The sequence below is a fragment of the Ambystoma mexicanum genome, chromosome 5q (genome assembly GCF_040938575.1).
Source record: "Ambystoma mexicanum isolate Mex_15411 chromosome 5q, UKY_AmexF1_1, whole genome shotgun sequence".
NCBI classification, from domain to species: Eukaryota; Metazoa; Chordata; class Amphibia; order Caudata; family Ambystomatidae; genus Ambystoma; species Ambystoma mexicanum.
This window is the reverse complement of record NC_090933.1, coordinates 905,589,598-905,610,759: the sequence shown is the minus strand read 5'-3', so window position 1 is coordinate 905,610,759 and position 21,162 is coordinate 905,589,598. Positions and strand designations below refer to the sequence as shown.

Sequence of the window (21,162 nt, the reverse complement as noted above, 5' to 3'; positions counted from 1 at the left end):
GCATGCTTCCTATATGTGTTTAGACTGGAAAGACACCCGAGCAGAAGTGCAATTTCTGAACTATTAATCCCTAAACAGCGACTCCGCTCATATGTACGCTTTCATTCTGACTTATTTCTTGCCTCTTGCAGTGCTTGTGAGGTACAGAACGTCAATGGGGTCTAGCAGCCCGAAAAGACCAGAAGACTACACGGCAGTGCCGAAGCTAAGTGCAATTTCCATTGTTACAGTAGGGCATGTTTAGAAACTGGTCATTGAATGTATAATTCTGTATGATGTAAATGCAGACACAGCTTCCCTCCATGAAGTAATGGGTGGATAGCGGTAGGACTGAAGGTCCAGAAACTGGTAGAGGGCTCCAGTACAAAAGCCTAACATCATCTGGCAGCTGAGTGTATTGTTGAATGTGAATTGAACATAGTAACTGGTCTGGGGCTCCAGTACAAAGGCCCATTCCGTCTGGTATGAGCAAGAGAGTGCCAGTGAATGCAAAAGCACCAGGGCGGAGAACTCCAGATACTGGAGCCGGAGCTGAGGAGCATGTTACCCTGATCTTCCCCATCCCCATCCATAACTTCTTCCTCTCCCTCTTTCCGGTGTTCCCAAACAACCTCTACCCATCCAACCATCGGACCCTAACCCTCTTTTCCCCAAGGGTCAAGGCGGCCTGCGTTACTTGCACCCAGGTACCAAGACCCGACGGGGAGGGAGGTGTTCTAGCCGCGTTTGTGCTGCCTCTGCGTTGAGAAGAAAGAAGTCTGACAGAATCGCAAGCCCAAGTATTCATCAGACGCCTGGGCAGCACAACCATGGCAGACGTGGTAGCATTACTCCAGTAAATCAAGACTGAGTTAATAGCAACTAGGCAGGATTACCAGAATCTGGCGGGTCAGGTGCACACCCTTACTATCCAACAACAAGCCCAAGCCACGCCACTGCCTAGGGCCCCTCTGCCGATCCCGGTTCAGGTGCAGGTCGCTACTGAACCCCAACTGCCTCTAGCTGCGCCTGAAAGGTATCATGGAGACCCTCAAACCTTTAACCAATTCATCATGCAATGTCAATTGCATTTCCTGACCAAGCCGGCAGTGTTTCGTACAGCACAGTCCCGCACAGCCTTCGTGATTTCATATTTGAGTGGAGATGCAGCTTCTTGGGCCACACCCTTAGTCCGAAAGGATGACGCTCTGCTTTATAGTTGGGATATCTTCCTAGAGGAGTTCGGCAAAATCTTTAACAGACGAGCTGCTACCTTAATTAAGGATAGGGAACTATTGACTCTAAGACAAGGGGGCAGAGATTTGGTTTCATATGTAACAGCATTTAACCGGTTGGCAATGGAAACCGACTGGCCACAGGAAAAAAGAATGGCTCTGTTCTACCAGGGACTACGGGAGGACTTAAAGGATCTCGTGGCTCAAGTAGATCCCCAGCCAGATGAATGTTCCGCGATGATTGACCTAGCACTCAGGTTGGATCAAAGACAGAGTGAGCGACGGCAGGACAGGCGGAAATGGGACAATAAGCCGATAGTGAGGTTGGACCAGCAAAAACTAACCAGAACAGTGGAGAAGGGAACTGAGGAACCTATGCAAATTGGCTCGGTGCGGGTACCACTGAGCAAGGAGGAGAAAGAAAAGAGGCGCAGAGACAAGTTATGTCTGTATTGTGGAAAAGCAGGGCACTTCGTGCAGGAATGTCCTACCAAGCCCATTAAAGGAGGGCCTTCGGGAAACGAGAAAGCTCGCCCATAAGGGTGGTAGGAGCGAGCAAAGCAGAAAACACCCCATTGAATTTGGCTAATGTGCACACGACTCAGGAAGCCCACATCACAGTGATCGGGAATTTGCACTGGCAAGAGGAATGGGTGCCCGTTACTCTGATGGTGGATTCGGGCGCCACGGGTAACTTCGTGGACGTTCAATTAGCTCGGAAAATGGGTCTTCCGTTACGTGCTAAGACTCTACCAGAAGAAGTGAAGTCCGTAGATGGGTCCCCGTTAATCTCAGGGCCAGTGACTCAGCAAACAGAACCGTTGCACCTGAAAATGGGTACCACACACCAGGAAACCATTGTCTTCGATGTCATAGCGGCCCCTCAATTCGGGTTTATCCTGGGACTGACTTGGCTGCGACTTCACAATCCACAGGTAAACTGGAAGGCTGGCTCAGTTTCTTTTAATTCTGTCTTCTGTCAAGAATATTGTTCAGTATCTGTTCCACAGTTCGTCGCAGGAAGTGCACTCCCAGAACTACCTCAGGCATATCAAGATTTTCGGGATGTTTTCAGCAAGGCCGCCGCCGAAACCCTACCGCCACATCGGCCATTTGACTGCCGGATTGATTTGGAAGCAGGGGCAGTACTTCCTTGTAGTAGGATATATGCTCTCACAGAAGCAGAAAATCAGTATCTGAAAGATTATATTGAAACAAATCTGGCAAACGGGTTTATCCGACACTCTACGTCACCCGTTTCCTCCCCCTTATTCTTCGTACCCAAAAAGACTGGAGACCTCAGAACATGTATCGACTACAGGGCAATCAACAAAATTACCATCAAGAACGCCTACCCTTTGCCTTTGATACCGGTGTTGTTGGATCAGGTGCGTGGGTCGACAATTTACACCAAGTTGGACCTGCGCGGGGCCTATCATCTGGTAAGGGTACGCAACGGTGATGAGTGGAAAACGGCATTTCGGACGAGATTTGGCCTGTACGAGTATCAGGTTATGCCGTTCGGCCTATGCAATGCCCCAGCAGCTTTCCAGCATTTCCTGGACGAAGTGCTCCGCGGGTACCTGGACGTGTTCGCGGTGGTCTACATTGATGACATCTTGATTTATTCCCAGAACTTGGAGGATCACCAAAAACACGTCCAGGCAGTCCTACAGAGGCTTCGGGAACATCACCTATATGCAAAACTCGAGAAGTGTGAGTTCCATCAATCCACTGTGGAGTTTCTAGGGTTCATTCTGTCACCTCAAGGAGTCACCATGGACAAGAAAAAAGTACAATCCATCCTGGATTGGCCCTCACCGAAATCAGTAAAAGACATTCAAACAGTTCTTGGCTTCGCCAATTTTTATCGTCGCTTCATAGAAGGATTCGCCAAGAAGGTACAGCCCATGACTAGACTGTTACGGAAGGGGGTAACCTTTTCCTGGGATGAAGCGGCTGAGGCAGGCTTTCAGGCTCTAAAAAAGGCTTTCGTTACTGCCCCGGTGCTAATACATCCTGATCCAACCAAACCATACATTGTCGAGACGGACGCCTCTAGTTATGCTGTGGGGGCCATTCTTTCGCAACGAACTGAACATGGACAATTACACCCAGTTGCCTACTACTCTCGAATGTTGTTACCCGCAGAACAAAACTACGCCATAGCTGACAAGGAACTGTTGGCGATTAAAACAGCATTCGACGAATGGCGACATTATCTAATGGGGGCTCGACATACTGTAACCGTTTATACCGACCACCGAAACTTGCAGTTCTTGAAATCAGCAAAGGCTCTCAGTCCCAGGCAGCTCAGATGGGCCATGCAGTTCTCCGAATATGATTTTGTAGTCACTTATCGCCCAGGATTTGAGAATCGAAAAGCAGACATTCTATCGAGGTATCCGGAACCAGATCCCGATCAATCCACCACAAGAGTAGAAGAGCCCAAGCCAATGGTTGATCCCAGTCGTGTAATCGGGAGTGTAGCTGCGGATGCAGTTTTCGATACTATTAGAAAGGCGATGTCAGCACAGCAATTAGTCCAATGGGCTAGCCAGAACAAAAACCAAACTATTAAGGAAGGATTACCTTTTTTTAAATCAGCCTTGTATTTACCCACGACACCCCTGCAACAACAAGCCATTAAATGGTGTCATGACTCAAAATTCGTAGGCCACCCCGGGAAAGCTAAAACAATTGAATTAATAAAACGCCATTTTTGGTGGCCATCCATACCTAAGGATGTTCATATATATGTGACCCAGTGCGAAACTTGCCTCAGAAACAAATCAGATCATCAACGACCATCAGGAACTCTACAACCCTTACCGACGCCTCCTGCTCGTTGGCATTCCGTGTCTATGGATCTAATTGTGGATCTACCATTAAGTCGAGGGTTTAAGACAATTTATGTAATAGTGGATTACCTCACCAAAATGGCTCACTTCATACCATGCACTGGTACCCCGTCAGCCAATACTCTAGCAGACTTGTTTTTGCAGCATGTCGTCCGCCAGCATGGCTTACCGCACATTGTCATCTCTGATCGTGGACCGCAATTTACGTCAAGGTTTTGGCAGGCCTTCTGTAGATCCGTGGGTATGGACATACGACTCTCCACCACTTATCACCCAGAAACTGACGGGCGGACGGAGAGGCTAAATCAAACTCTCGAACAATACCTCCGGTGCCTTACTCTTGGTAAGGAGGATAATTGGGCGGACGTTATTTGGTTAGCTGAAATAGCATATAATAATGCAATACATACTTCAACCAAGACGAGTCCTTTCTACAGTAAATATGGGTATCATCCACGCTTTCAACCAGCCCTTGTAGGACACGTACCCGAAGTACCAGCAGCAGCCGCGAAGAAAAAACATCTTGAAGAAATATGGTGTTCAGTGCAGGATAACTTGAGAGCAGCGAAAAAGGCTTATAAATACCAAGCAGATAAAGGAAGACGACCAGGTCCACAATACCAGGTAGGGGATAGGGTGTGGCTATCCACTCGTCATCTCCGGCTACAGGGATCACGAAAGTTCATGCCCCGGTTTATCGGCCCGTTTCCTGTGCAAGCTTTGGTGGGACCAGTAGCTGTACGGTTGATTTTACCAGCACACATGAAAATACATCCTGTATTCCACATAGCTCTACTCAAACCAGCCCCGGCCACTTCCAAAACCAAGAATCCTCCTCCTATTCTAGTCAATGATCTGCCCGAGTTTGAGGTCCGCAAAATCCTTAATTCCCGTTGTACCCGGCGTAAACTCTTTTACTTAGTGGATTGGAAGGGGTATGGCCCGGAGGATAGGTCCTGGGAGCCCGCTGAAAACATTCATGCTCCTCGGCTCCTTCGCCTCTTTCATTTGTCAAATCCATCTAAACCTGGGCCTGCCGGAGGGAGGGGGAGTACTGTCAGGATTGAGGCTGGTGGGGGCTCTAGCAGTGTGGCAGGTACCCTAATGGGGTGTAGGATTCATCCTACATTATTCCCCAGGCGTGTCCTTCATCCCTATTTCAGGGAACAGCCTCCGGGACGAAGGACAGCCCAGGAACTATGTTTCCCAGCAGGCCGAGCGTGGCACAGGCCTGCTGGGATGAAGTCAATCATGCCCGCGCGAATGCGCATGCGCGAGCCACACCCGAAGTCCCACGGTTGCGATTCCGGCCAGCAGAGAGGAAGGACGTGCAGAGCCTGAGCTCCTGACGGCACGCCTACGCGGGGCTCCCCGCCGCCTGTTAGCCACCCCAGGCCCCGCGTGACTAATCAGATAAGTGCAGAGCAAAGCGCGCACGTTCCGGCAGCATTCTAGAGAGACAGTTAATTAGCGGAAGTCGCGCTTGGATTTCCGAACTGGAACCGCGCCCGAGGCGGTTTAGGAATGCATGGCGCTCCGTCCAATAACCCAGCATGAGACACCATTAACACGCGATTGTGTTCCTAGATGAAGCATGCTTCCTATATGTGTTTAGACTGGAAAGACACCCGAGCAGAAGTGCAATTTCTGAACTATTAATCCCTAAACAGCGACTCCGCTCATATGTACGCTTTCATTCTGACTTATTTCTTGCCTCTTGCAGTGCTTGTGAGGTACAGAACGTCATAGGGGTCTAGCAGCCCGAAAAGACCAGAAGACTACACGGCAGTGCCGAAGCTAAGTGCAATTTCCATTGTTACAGTAGGGCATGTTTAGAAACTGGGCATTGATTGTATAATTCTGTATGATGTAAATGCAGACACAGCTTCCCTCCATGAAGTAATGGGTGGATAGCGGTAGGACTGAAGGTCCAGAAACTGGTAGAGGGCTCCAGTACAAAAGCCTAACATCATCTGGCATCTGAGTGTATTGTTGAATGTGAATTGAACATAGTAACTGGTCTGGGGCTCCAGTACAAAGGCCCATTCCGTCTGGTATGAGCAAGAGAGTGCCAGTGAATGCAAAAGCACCAGGGCGGAGAACTCCAGATACTGGAGCCGGAGCTGAGGAGCATGTTACCCTGATCTTCCCCATCCCCATCCATAACTTCTTCCTCTCCCTCTTTCCGGTGTTCCCAAACAACCTCTACCCATCCAACCATCGGACCCTAACCCTCTTTCCCCCAAGGGTCAAGGCGGCCTGCGTTACTTGCACCCAGGTACCAAGACCCGACGGGGAGGGAGGTGTTCTAGCAGCGTTTGTGCTGCCTCTGACAGAATCAGACCCTTTGCATTTTTTACCATTGCATGATAAGGTCTCATCATACTATATAATAAAAGGCCAGATGAATGTTTGTCCGAAGCGTCCTGCCCGCTTTGCCTGTATCACCGCTAGACGGAGCTGTTGCCTTACGTATACAACAATAAGACTTCAAGTTCATAACCCAGGCGAGCAAAATGTGTATTTCAACAATGAGAGCATACAATTAGCTGCAGAAAAGGCCCAAGACAGGGATACCACTTTACCAGAATACTTCAAGTTGCAAACACTAAGAAAATATATCCATTAAAAAATATATATAAACAGAAATTCATTTGATTAAGCAATATTTCCCTAACAAAATGAATAACTTTTGTTTAAATGCTCTTATGTATTATGTAATTATTCATTGTAATATGTATTGGTATGTATTATTATATCAATATTATTCTTCATGTACGTTTTAAACTTTATTTGCTTTCAACTTATTTTATGATCTCATGTCTACTTCGAATCATGCTGCATGTGAATTGTATTACTCTGACATCCCTCAACATTATATGTTTGAATCCAAAACCCATTAGTGGAATCCAAGACAATGGGGAGCAGATACAACAATTGCCCGTATGTACTATCTTGAACTTTCAACAAACTCTGTGAGATTTGGTTTGAGGTTACTACTCCACGTAAAAGGAGCAAGATCCTTTATTTTGGCGCCTAGAAAAACTAGCATACAGGTGTGTTATAAATGCCATATCATATCATATCATATCATATCATATTAACATAAATTATGTTAAAATCCACCACATAATATATTTACACTCTGAAAATGTCTTCCTTTATGCACATTAGCCCATGTAAACAGGCTTTTCCACTAGTTTGAGATAAAATGTACCAGAAGCAATCTATACTTTATAAAATTCCAAAGATGTATTAGTGTGATGAAATTGCTCTCTGCGTGATTACCATGTGTACTTGTTTATGTATTTGTGATGTCATATTATGTTTGATGTCATGAGCAATGTAGTAATGGGGGTGTTAATATTGCATGCCCATCTTACTGCCCACCACTTTTGAGGGATTCACATTCCTTGAGCCCTAGGCACTTTGCAACTAATGATATATTTATCTCTCTGCCTCACTCTCTCCCCTTCTCACCCTTTCTCTGTATTTCACTTCTTCCTCTCTCCATATCAGTACCTATCTGTCTCGCTCTGCATGTCTGTCTCTGCCTCTCGCTGTCTCTCTTATCTTGTTTTATCTCTGTCTCTCATCTTTATTGCTCTCTTTAATACTTATTTCTTGATAAGAGATTGTAAGAAAGAAAGATCATATCTAACCCTGTCTCTACTGCACAATATAAAACTAAAGATGTTTTCAAAACAAACCATGAACTAACCTACCCACAACAAACTAGAAATCAACCCAAACCCTCAGGGGAACTGGCCAACTCTCTTTATAGGGCCTTTCAGGCTATAATTGCTCAAATCCAAGCTAACATTACTCACCACAAACGATCACATAGAGCAGCCGAAGTAAATCAAGGCAATTTGCATATGATTATGGAATTCAACTCATTACAACTGACTGAAGACCATATAACCTCATTATGCAACTAAATGCCTCCCCTGGACATTCGACCCATGCCCACCCACACTGATCAAGGAAAACAAATATAAACTGGTGGAACCAGTTTGGTGATGCATCACTAACATCAGACAATACCCAGACATCACTAAAGGCTGTCACCATAACGCCCCTCCTAAAAAGAAAAATGAGTGCACACCCAGAGATATGAAAGGCCAATTTCTAACATTCCTTTAATTGCTAAACTCCCCGAAAGGGGGACTATCACCCAACTGATTCTCCACAGTGAAGGAAACCTCTTACTTCATGAAAAACAATCTGTTTTTTTTCTCAAGCAGGTGTATGAAAAGTAGTCTCCATTACAGCAACAGCCCCAGTACTCCTTGGTCTATTGGCTGCTTATGTACAGTCAACCATCAAACACTAATACCAAGAATAAAGGTTGAGATAGGAATAGATGGTACTGCCTTGGAGTGGCTCACCTATTACATTTACGATCGCACCCTGATGGTTAAAATGGGAGATTTCAACTGAAGAATGTTCCCATTAAAATGTGGTGTCCACCAGGGCTCCATCTTTTACCCATATGTTATTTAATGTTTGCAATAAATCCCTAAAAGACATTATTTTTTTCTACAAATATTTCATCATTGAACATGGATAATTCTCGGGTACTACTGTACCTGGAACCTGACAACAACAATCAACATATACCTGAACTCCTGCAGAGAACCCAGAATTAAACCAGAGATAATAATCTCTGGCTGAATGCCTCTATAGAATAGATGATATTCTATGTGATGTCAACCCTGGCAACACCACACTTCAAATGACCACCCCTCATGAGTGTGGCACCCACTCCGTCAGACCAGGTAAAGAATCTCATCAGCAAACTATCAATAAAACCAAAATAGACTTGCAACCAGAAATCACACGTACAGCTCCAGATCCTTCAGAAAATTGTCCCCTACTTGGTAATGACATAGAACATTGAGGACACAAGAGCCCTTGTCCTCTCTCATCTACGCTATTGTAGTAGTCTCTATCAAGGTCAAAACAAAAAACAACTAAACCCAGCTGCAACGTATCTAAAATAAAGCAGGTAGACCTATTTTGGCAATCATGCCCTGTGACCATATCTCACCAGGCTAGCAAAGCCTCAACCAGCTCCCGTTCCAAAGGGAATCACACACTAAATCTCTACTACTTATCACATTTTCCATAATATTTCTCCTAAATACATGAAATCTTACATAAACAAGTATATATTTACGAGACCACTAAAATCATCACGGGTTAACACGCAAACTACATCCATGTTCAAAACACTGAAATACGAAGGGTGATCTCTCAGCTCTGAAAACAGAAAAAATCTGCAAGTGGTTCAAAAGAAATGTGAACATCTGGCTCCATGAACAGAAGATATAAATTCGATATGCCTATGTAAATTTGTTTAAATGTATTGTGTTCATGGTTTAGACAAAACAAACCTCACAGAAATATTCAAATAAAAATGTAAACTAAACGAAGTTTTCACACATTGTATGTACCCTAGAAATCAGCAATACAAACTTTCAAACCACAAGTCATCCTTTAAAACCACTTGCTACATAATACTCAAATTCATATAAAATTGATTGCATCATTTTTAAGGAAAAATTATTACGTTATTTCAAAAAACACACAACAGTGCATACATTAACCAAATAACCTTCCCTCCCCCCAATGATTCCTATATTTGACTCTACCAGACTTATAGCTTTTGACTAGCACTTCTGCCCCACACCCACATTTAGCCATTACCTATGTGACCGGGCCCTGTCAAGCGAGGACTTGGGCCCCTCTCAGCCAGGCGTGGGTGGCATACCAGAGTTTTCCTCAGAGCAAGTCCTCCCCCAGAGGCATGGTGTGGGAATTGGGGAGGCCCCAGACACTGACTCTTCTACTTGTGCCTGCTTGCCTGAAATGTGTACCGCCTTTTCTTGCCTTGGTGCAAGTACTGTACATTGCTGGACAGTCTATTTTTTTGTAGGACTTCAGCATCAAGCCTGCCTAGTAGAGGAAGATGGAGCAAGCACCTTGATTGGACGAGAGATCGCAGAGAGCAGCTGTGATGTGAAGAAACCTGCACCGCAGACCTGTTGAACAATCATGCTGCACAACCTAGACCAGCTCAAGAGCCACAATGCCACTTTCAGCCAGTGTGAAGAGCAGTTTACTAAGCCTAACAGCAACCTCCGTGGCCTATGCAGAACCCATAAAGACAGTTCCCCTACCTGGGAAGGAGCTGCAGAGTTGTCTTGCTGCTTAGCCAGCAAACTTTTGCCATTATGGCAGGCCACCATTAGCAAAGGCAGGCAGCCTCCCTCCAGTGCTAACATAGGTCGTGGCTCGGCATGACAGCATCATCACTGCATCAGTGGACCATTATATGCAGCACCGTGCACTGCCAATTTCAGTTTGGTGGTGGCATGCAGTGAAGAAGGGAAATATGTTTGGCCACCCACGCCCCTTCCATGGAGCTAGTGCTTAGCGGTGTCTTCACTTGTTGGAACCAGAAAAACGAAGGGTGGATCCAGTTGAGGTACCTTGTGGCCCAACTTCTCTGTTGTCAGTAGGTTCTTCTTCTGCCTACCAGTGTAGGCAGAATTAGCTACCAGAACCGAAAGATCAAGCAACACTAGAATCTGGTGTCTTTCAACTCCTATTGAGCCACCTACTAGGGTTGAGCCACTGAGCCATACCGTAAAGAGGTTGGCCGGTGACCTCTCATTTTGCCACATAATTGGCTCATGAGCATTCCGAACCTACTTATAAAGGAACAAACTTAATATGAGGTATATACCCTGGGGGAATGATGCCAAGCCCATGAATGTGATAACGTATGTGTATTGCCTTTGGGTGGTCGCCAAGGTGCACTCTTCTAAAGTTCAGATTTTCCCTCCCCATATCAATTTAACCTCTAATGTTTAATAATAACTGGTTGTTTGTGGACTATTGTAAATCCAAGCCAAAGTGTAGTGTCTTCTTCTTTGAGTCTAGTTACTTATGTGTCAAATGTCTGTGTTTGTGTATGTGTATGCTATTGATTGTGGTTGGGCTAAGGGTGGTGGGGGAGGGGCGGGGACAACCTGGCCACGGGGTCCTCCGACCTCTAAGGCAATAACAAACCAAGAAGGAGATGCCAAGCTGGCAAGTCGCTATGCTTCCCGGCAGGCAGCCGGGTGGTTTGGTTTCTCTTGCCATCCTGGAAGTGTTTCATCCATCTATGGGGCTGAGAGGCCTATCTGCACCTGTGACTGTGGCCCTACAGCCATTGTAGGAGCAGCCCCCTCCCCTAGCCCCCGCCTTTCAACACTGGCGTCCTTCTATCCATGCCCCTCTAGCCGCTGGATATGCCCACCAGCCAGAGGCGTTGCTAGGGTTTGGGGGGCTCAGGGGCTTATAGACACGGGTCTTTTGGTTGTAGCCCTGGATAGAATCTTAGGTGCTACAACCAAAATGCTAGCTAGCCCCGAGTGCCGCCAGTCCCGACATTAGCATAAACCTTAACCCCTGCTCTATTCCAGACCTAGCAACACACACTAGCCGTCCCCCTAAGGTTTGTCTGCTGCTGCCTCTGTTTGTTTTTCCCTGCCACATCGAAGCCAACACATTGCCTTTGACCAAGCTGTTTCTTCTGGTACCCAAAACGAGCAAAAATAGTATTACCAGTGCACAAGAAAAGAGATTCATGTGTTGTCGGCTTTCAGTTGTCGGATACTCTTAAGATGTTTTTTCGCTTTTTCTTTCTTGGGAAAGTTTGGTGCATTTTTTTTCCAAACCGTATTTCGATACTGACTGCGCAATGATGCGTGTCTGCAGGTGTGGGGACAGTTTAAAATTGCCCTATTCAGTTCACATGTGTGATGTGTCGAGAGTACAATTGCTTCAGCGAGGATTGAAGCAGAGTAGTGTTAGATTTGGTTTTCTTCCCGAAGGAAGTGTCCAAAACAAAAAAGTGTAAACTTCTGGACAACATCGGTGAACCCATGCAATCCCAGGCGGAGAACACCCGATGCCTGCACCCCAGGGGGGCACCCATAAACCAGGGACAAATTAACCAAGTGCATCACGAGGGCGGGCCTTGGAAGCTGCTGCCAATGAACGCAAAATGTGTGAATTCATGTTGCGCTCTTTCCGCTGCATCAGAATTCTGAAACATTATGCATAAAAGTTAGAATGTATTGTCATTCATGCCATTTGCTTCATTGACGAACAATGGCTCCAGTGACCGGAAATGAGAAGGCCTTGTGATGGTGTAATGGGGTACTGAACTCTCTCTCTGGATACAGCCTCTGTTCATGACCCCCTTTCGACCCCATCTCTGACCCGAGACATGCTTTGTCTCTGTTCCCCATGTTACCCAGCTGTGAAAGGGAGATGATCAGATGGAAAGCAATGTGGCATCCAACACTGGGCTCTTTGTTGCTCTCTGGCCGCATGAGGTATTTCAGCTGCATGTCATTGGGATGCAAGCGATCCAGCCTCCCACAGAGCGCAATTCTAAGCTGAAAAACGGCTCACTTTAAAAAAAAAAAAAGGAAATATCGGTCATCCGGGGCATGGTAGACCCAGTGGCCTAACACCAACTAAGGGAGCCTCCTGAGAGGAATGTGCTCAGGTGCTCCTCATATTCTGGCCGCTCAGATATAAAGCTGGAGACTCTGCATAGTGATAGGCTTCCTGCATCAAAGAGGCTGCACAGGCGCCTGTCACCATCTGGTGCAGGCCACATTGTCCATGAATACATCTCAGCCCGTCCAGAGGGCAGCAAGCACCATTCCCTTGAAAAAGCTTGTCCGAGTGGTTCATTGGAAGCTGAGAAATTCCAGCATTTCCCAATCCTCTCCAAGCTCACAAATCCCAAATATGATTGATATGATAGGTTATTAATAACGCGCTTAATACCCAGAGGTTTCTTAGCGCGCACCCAAGGTTCAAACCTGTGTTGCTCGGTGTCATCTTGCTTCCAAGGTGAGCATGTTGCCCCTGAGCTATCCTCTCAAGACAGATTGTTTTAAAAAAATTTGGTTGGCTAACTTGTGAATCCCTTTTCAAAGCTCTGATAAGGTGAAGATCAGGTTTGATTTGGTAGGATCCATACATGAAGGAGAAACTCAGACTTGAACTCAATCTTTTTTGCATAAGTGCACTTGGGAACTGTGAGGACCTTTCTGCACTGAAAAGGATTGCAGCACGCAGGATTTGCAAAGAGAAGCTTGGACATACAATCTGGAAGACTCAGCTTCGTCTTGCAAACTATGTTTCTTGAGACCTAGATGGCAAAAGTGCTGAATGCCGTACCGGATTCGAGACTGGTGCAAGAAAACCATATGAGTGAAATGGCAGTGGACGTGAACCTTCTGAGTTTGCAAAGGTGTAGACGGGCAGACACATCTTCAATCTAAAATTATTACTATCGAACAAGAACTTACCAGTTTTAAAAGCAGGTTCCGAGCCTCCTACAAGGAACCAATGACTTGGGATTGCGGGCGGAAGGTGAAGAAAGGCGCTCATGGAGAGGCAACATGCGGATGTTGGGGATGCCACAGGGTGAGGAAGAGGGCTCAATGGAACTATTCAAGGAGAACTGGTTGCAGGAATCCTATGGTCCAAAGGCCTATCTAAATGGTTTGCTGTAGAAAGATCCCATAGAGTGCCAGCAAGAGCACATACCCCAGATGCTAGACCTAGACCCATTGTTGCAAACGTGCAACTTAAAAATAATTAATGGGTCCACACAATGGCTTTGTAGTTCACCACAAGAAGTGGGGACTGGTTACATAACAGAAGGTGAGTACACTACTCAAACAAGCAACAGCACAAAGGAGCAAAAAGCACGGAAGCAAGGATACACTCGCCGCAGCATTAACTGGAACATCGGCGGATGAAACCCAATAGCTACGCGGACAGAAGTAGAAGATGCGTAACAGCAACGCAGACAGTAATCCAAAGTACCAGGCAGCAACCAACAGAAGCACATATGGAGGTAGAACAGGAAGACTCCTGCACTACGTTTTGGAGAATAAACTGCCAAGTAAAATAATAAAATGGGGAATGGGAGGAGTCGGATTGGAACTTCTTCCCTCATAAACATTTCTTTACAACTTTTAAGTTTAGGATGAGGTGTTAGATCGCCTCCCTCCCCCCACCATAGTGAATTCCTGGAGTTCCTCCATCCTTCTCTGGGGAACTTCTCTTGGAATCCATAGGCACAGATTGCAGGAATTTGAGCGGTGGAATATGGTTTCAGTTACTAACATAATTATTGTTGTTAGGGTGGAGTTTTGGGTTTGGACTTGGGTGGGAATGGTGAGTTGAGGACATGTCAGTGATACAGTTGAAAGTGTTACTGTGTTAAGGAATGGGTGTCTTTGGGATAATGATTAAACTCTCAGTAGCTCGCATGATTTATGGCACGAGAAAGGGGAACATACATTCATGGCCTTGTTAAACACTTGATATGGGAAACTGCTCACTTGCATGGACAACTGGTTGAAAAAGAGAAGGAATGGGGAGGGGCACGCCTTAAAAGATGTGGAACACAAATAGCACTCCTACAACTAACACACATTATGCAACCAGAGCATAATAAGCTGGGGACCATGTAAGGAAGGGTTGGTATGGGTCTAGCTAGTCATCATTTGCATGAGGTGCGCGGATATGCATAGCCAAAGGCACCCTATTGCAAATTTCCAGATTGCTTAGAGACACAGAAGGTAGGACATTGGCACTGATGGGTTAATTAGACAGTAAAGAAATACCTATGTTCCCAACACAGCACATACTTCCCAGAAGTGTTGGAACCAGTAGGTGGCAAAGATATGGCATGTTCTTCTGGGGAAAACATCTACTGTTTATTGGACCACAGACTGGATAAATAAGAAACAAAGAGCACTCAAAAAAAAAACAAGCTTAAGTTTAATTGAATTAAGTGGCGTCAGACCTCGAACTGGTGGAACTGTGGAGCGGGAATAGAGGGGGCAGACTGGGATATTCCTACCACTCACACCCACATGACCCTCATCTAGAATAGAGTATATTATCACCAGAAGAGTTCACTTCCACATCTTTAGCAAAAGAGAATACCCGGGGAAAATCATAACAGACCACTTGCCCTTAGCAGCAATATTGACTTGGGATCAAGTCATGATGTCAATTGCAACTTGGATGTTACCTGTGGATTCATTGCAAGATAGAGTCTATAAGAGTTCCATTAGGGATGCAGTAGTATCCTTTTTTGATAAACAATAAAGGTTCTGTTGATAAAATGGGGATCATTTAGGAAGCCTTCGAAGTCACAATACCGGGATACATGCATGATGACTACATATGGGGTGAAATATACCCTTCTTAAAACATTAAAATAACAGAGGAAAATATAAAGGAAATTCAAGGGGCTATGGCAATAGGACATCTCTGAGGCCAAAACTCATTAGAGAACCTAGGTCACAACAGGATGGACAGGAAACTCTAGGCCGCTTTGAGTTTGTTCACTCTGTGAGCCCAATTCATGGGCAAGGCGATAGGGCTGGTCGACTGCTGGCTTGGCTTCTAAAGGAAGAAACGTTGCATACAACTATCACACAGATCCACGACTACACAGAGTGAGAAACATATAAACTTCTGTAGGTATTATGGAAAGCTATACTTAAGCAAGGGAGCATACGATGAGACAGAGTCCACGGCAGTTCTTGAACAGGCTGAAATACCCACGTTAGCCCAATAGCAAAGGAGACACTTGAAAAACCCATAGGTGAAGATGATATAGTAGCCGCCATCAATTCCTTGGAGAGAGGCAAAACACTTGCAGGTGATGGCCTTCCAGTTGATATTCTGGCTCTAAACAGGTCTATGACCCTTCCTTTCAAACAGGTCTTACTCACGAGTCCATGAGGGAGGCGCTAATACTAGTATTGCTAAAGTCTGACAAAGATCCCAAACAACATGAGTCACGTCATCTGATCCCATTACTAAATGTGGATGCATAGATCTTGAGCAAAATAACAGCCCCTGAACTGCTAAGAATAGCACTTGACTTAACCCTTCCTGATCAATGCGGCTTCTTGTGGGGAAAGGATTATCTCATTGAACCTCCCCCTTTTGCATCATGTGATGGAGAAGACATTGAAATTGCAAGAATATATAGCAGTACTTTCTTTGGACACGGTCAAAACATTTGACTCCTTGGAGTAGAAGAGGCTCTTTAAAATTGGTGAGTGTTATGGATTAGAGGAGAACATGTAACATTGTAATCATCTGCTATATAGCGATCCCTTAGCTAGGGTGAAGACAGAAAGACTGCCCTCATCCAGATGGATGCACGGTAAGGGCACAAGTCAGGGCTGTTCACTGTCCCAAATGATATTTGCACTCACATTTGAACCTCTAGCTGAAATCCGGTACAAAGTATTTTGTTGATGCTGGATTCATCGTTGAGGGACAACGTCACATAATTTCACTTTATCTGGATGACATATTACTTTATAGGAGGGACCCACTATGTAATATACCAATAATGATGTTGGTACTGAGTAATTATGGAAAAATCTCAGGGTTTAAAATCAATAGGGATAAATTGTGCATTTTTCCATTGGCCGGCCTCCGGGCGAACCCTAGGGATATGCTACCAGAGTTGGGTATGCGCCGGGAGCTGTAATCCTTTAGATATCTAGGTGTACAGATTTTCCATACTCTTGAAGAAACATTCTTATATAACACAGGAAGGACACTAATCAGAATAGGTGAGCCCATAAAGTTTTGGAAAAAGTGATCCCGTTCTCATTAATGGGCAGGATTGCACTGTGCAAAATCGGTATACTCCCCACACTAATGTGCTTGTTCGCGAACAATGGCAGATATGATAAAGCAGTTAGAAAAATAGTGGATCTCCTGTGGGCAGAGGGCGTGGGGGTGTTGGATGGCATTGGCAACATTATAGAGATCCTACGAAGATGGAGGATTTACTCTCCAGGATTTTGAATTATATTTTTAGCAGCTAAATTGCAACATGCAGTGAGATGGAGCAATAGGGCCCAATGGGAAGATTGTAGATTATTACAGGAACTTAAAAAAAAAACAGGCAATTTATCTGGGGTACTATAATGGAGATCAGAAACACCTGCGTTCTGTGGGTAGTGTAACAAGCGTGGCAAAGCGCCATTTGGAAGAATCTTAAAGCCCTGATATACCAATGGGAGTGGACATGGATATGAGGGCAATCATTAAAGATATGGGATGGCTAAAGCCCCGGGGGCAGGGCCTATGAAGCTTGAGGATTTCTTTGAGGGAGGAATAATGCTGACATTCAGCCAGGGATAGATATGAACTGTTGACAGAATAGTTCCTGAACTATGCCACACCAGTTAACAGGCAGGCAGATAAATGGGTGACGTGCTGGAAGAGCCACTGACAACCCCGATTTACCATCTGGTCCTCTCCACTAGGTTAGAAAGGGTATACTCTGTAGTTCCTATAATAAATTAGCAAATGGGAAAACAATCCCAGAGTTAAAGGCGAGGGAGAAATGGGAACTTGGGAACCCCATTCGAAGATCGGGAATGGAGAAAGTTCTGCTCCCAGATAACGGATTCGATTCAACATTCTAAATAGGAAACATATAATGCCGATGAAATTACACACTTTTAACCCGGCTAAATCGCACATGGGCCCCAGATGCCAACACGGTCATGCTGTTTATTGGCATATGGTATGGAAGCGACCAGTGATGCAGGCATACAGGCATAGAGCTAGACTTACCACTTCAAAACATTGATCCTTTGAATGTGGAAGATGGACGCTTTTCTTGTTCTGTTGGCGAAGAGGAGTCTGGTCATTCATAGAGGTACAGGAGGGATCCAATAATTGATTAAAGGCTAAAAGATGTTGTTTTATAAAGCAACAAGGTACTCGAGGAAGAAGGGACTATAGGGATGGATTAGGGGCACTTATGAAACTCACATCATCACCAGATGACAAACTTCTGTAAACATGTCATAATCACGGCGTGGGTGAAACCTATGGACATGTGTATCTGTAAAGAGTATATCATTACAGTACAGTTGTCTAGAACATGTTGTTAGAGGCAATTGCAATTGTTCTTGATGTTCCAGGTGTGAAATATTTCAGATATCTTGATGGATTCATGTAATTATTGGTTTGATGAATATGAGACAGAGGGAATTGTACTATCATCAGACATGATAAATGGATGATGCATATAGAGAGACTGTATCATTTGTCGAAATGGGAGGTGCAGTGTAAACTGCGGGTGGTAAGGATTGAATGTTATCTGAAATCCCATTCCTTGTTGGGATGTCTTTGTTTTGTGTTCCGTTGTGCGATACTATAATTTAAACAAAATGTAAACATTAATGAGAGGATGTTCTGTCGGTTCCGTGGCTGCCGCGGGGAGCAGCGTATCAGCATCCAACACGGATGTGGAGGACCGTGGCAGATGGGGGACTGAGGGAACAGGAGCTAGTGGGAGGTGGTCTATCACTTAGCAGGAGTAGGAGGTACAGAAAGACCTAGTGCAAATCTTAGGCGTTCAGGCAGGCCTGCACTGGCCTACAGGGCAATAGGGCAAAGCCTGAATGACTGGACCATCAGGATAGGTTGGGAAAGTGTTTTGGGCCAACGGGTCCAGTTTTCGGCATCCAAGGGAGCCAGTTTGATGGGTTTCGTACATTCTGTCAGTAACATTGGGCAAATCTATAAGTGACGCAGTGCAGCAGAATCACCCCCTTATGCAGTACTCAGGCGCCATGAAAAGAACTGCTATTTGCATTTGATGGAGACTTTTTTTAATTGGTGGCCAGGCCTATTTCACTCCCAGTCCCACTCTGGACAGGGGGCTTGATCTTGATTACCTCAGAGGAAATATCGTGGAATTTCCTATACAAATGATTATGAAGGGTTTGTTGCCGGAAAACACTGCTGTTTACTGCAAGTGACTCTAGGTAAATGAGGTATATGCAGGTAAGATGGACAGAGAGTTCTGAAGATATGGCCCAAGAAGAGGGGCAACCAAAGGATTAAGAAAGAGATGACGGGGAGTTTGTAGAGGGTGATGTAACCAGTGCTACCTGAGGTGGGATGGCGGGCTTTTTAAATGATACTTATTGTTGTAGTTTCTTGGGTCTTCTCATTGGTGAAGCATAGGGATGGGCAGGAGCTGACAGGGAACAGGTGTGGGCTGTGGTGAAGGAAGACATTTTTGGGGTGCATGGGGAAGGGCAAGCAAGAGTTCAGCACACCCATTTTGCATTGGGGCATCCACAAAAGGGCAGAAGTATTGGAATGAGTGGGGAGGAATTGAGGCAAGTGGGGGTAGGAATTGAGACAGGTGTAGAGGTTACTTCTGACTACTAATGAATGTGGTACCTTTTGTTAACATTTTCTTGCTACAGGTGTTGGTAACGAGCGAAGGACCCTCGTTATATGGCCATTCATTTGTCCATTGGACTTGTGCACCGGTAGAGAAGAGACGCCTTAGGGGACAGCTGAGACGCAGTTTTGAGAGTGGCAAAGTGCAGTGGTCTGGTAGTCGGGAATGAAATCCGGCAATCAACGCCTATGTTATTTGAAATGCATCGTAGACATAGAATACCAGACATGTTGGTGGTATACCCAGTCAAGACCTGGTGCAGGAATTCATGTGAATGGCACAGCTGAAATGAAGAGAGAGCCATCAAGCAGATAATGGCCGGCCTTTTGGGCTAATAGGAAGGGGGGCGATCGAAGTGGGACCATGGATGAGGAGGCAGCATGGGTGCAACCTCTTTCTCTTTGATGCCACCAAGACTCAAGGTGTTCCCCCACAGATAGTTTAGTCCGGGGGGGGGGCTATGGTAGAGGTTAGAGATATTTGGAAAAACGTTTTTTGAAGGGGATATGTCTCAGCAAAAGTGAGGTACATTTAAGGGCACCTCAAATGCACCTTAAGACTAGCTTTTGCTGCTGGTGGGGCAGGATGATTTACAAAACTGTCTGCCATTTTGTTATAACAGTCTGGTGGGACAGAGAACAAAGACAGAAGCTAGCCTCGGTTTGGAGCGGACGGGGTAGGTTAAAAGGAAAAGGAGGACGGTAGGCATGGACACAAGGTAGAGGAGATTTTTTTCGGTAAGTGAGGGGTGGGTTTTGGAAAGTCCAAAAGGGTGATTTGTTGTTAGGGGAGAAAGGGCATAGGCATTTTTTCATAAATTGACCCGTAGTAGGACAGACCAGTGTTGAGCAAGCGAGGGAAGCAATGTGTTTGTTAACTCCCGATCCATTAAAAGAGCCTTTTCCACAAAAAGTGTGGTGACTGTGGTACGTCACAGTTCCCAAAGCCCTTCTCTTTCGACAAGCATTGTATTTACCTGAACCATTTTTACCCCTGACAACATGCAGGATGACATGCAGTGCACCACAGGACAGGCGGGGGACTCGAACCAATGTATACAGCAATCACCACCACTCACGAGTTACTGAAACAACCTCTGTGTGTGGCCCTGTAAATATCAACCTCTTTAAACTGCCGAAATCCTTTTCTGATTTCTTCTTTAACCCGTTGTTTTACTGAGGGTGGATGGCGGGGACACAGCCAGCTACCACTCGGAGAAACTCAGCATCTCAGGTGGACAGCGCATCACCACAAGCCAGGACATGTGCAGACTTGAAATCTGCCCCTGAAAAAATGAATGGACTAGAAAAAAGCCTTCTCTGCCTAGGCCCCAAGACTATGGAACCTCCTCCTCATCAGCATCAGACTTTCACCCACTCACTGCTACAATTCAGAAAATAACTCAAAACCTAGGCCTTCACGTCGCCCCTTGCGGCACCTGACTTGCTAGATGCCACCCGCCAGTCCCCTCCCCGCGGTACAGCTGTACCCCTCCTCTGTGCCCCTCTGCATCCTACCCCCAGCTGTATATCTGTTCTGTTGTTACCTCTGAAAAGCGCACCGTTATGCATCTGTACTGTTGTACACCTCTGTAAAGCGTGCTGTTATGTATCTGCATGGTTGGATACGCCTGTAAAGCGCTCCGTTGCTAGACGCGCACTCAATAAATACCATAATAATAATAATAATAATATTCCAGATAGAATCCTTATGATTTTTGCAGAGATGCCCACCTCTCAATCCCAGG

The 21,162-nt window shown here is 45.6% G+C and overlaps 1 protein-coding gene across 2 annotated transcripts in view; it reads right to left on the bottom strand.

Annotated features, from left to right (window-relative positions):
- The window catches only part of MATN2 (matrilin 2), a 606,908-nt gene that overhangs the window by 379,925 nt on the left and 205,821 nt on the right, over nt 1-21,162 (bottom strand). The gene's annotated exons all lie outside the window — the stretch shown is intronic.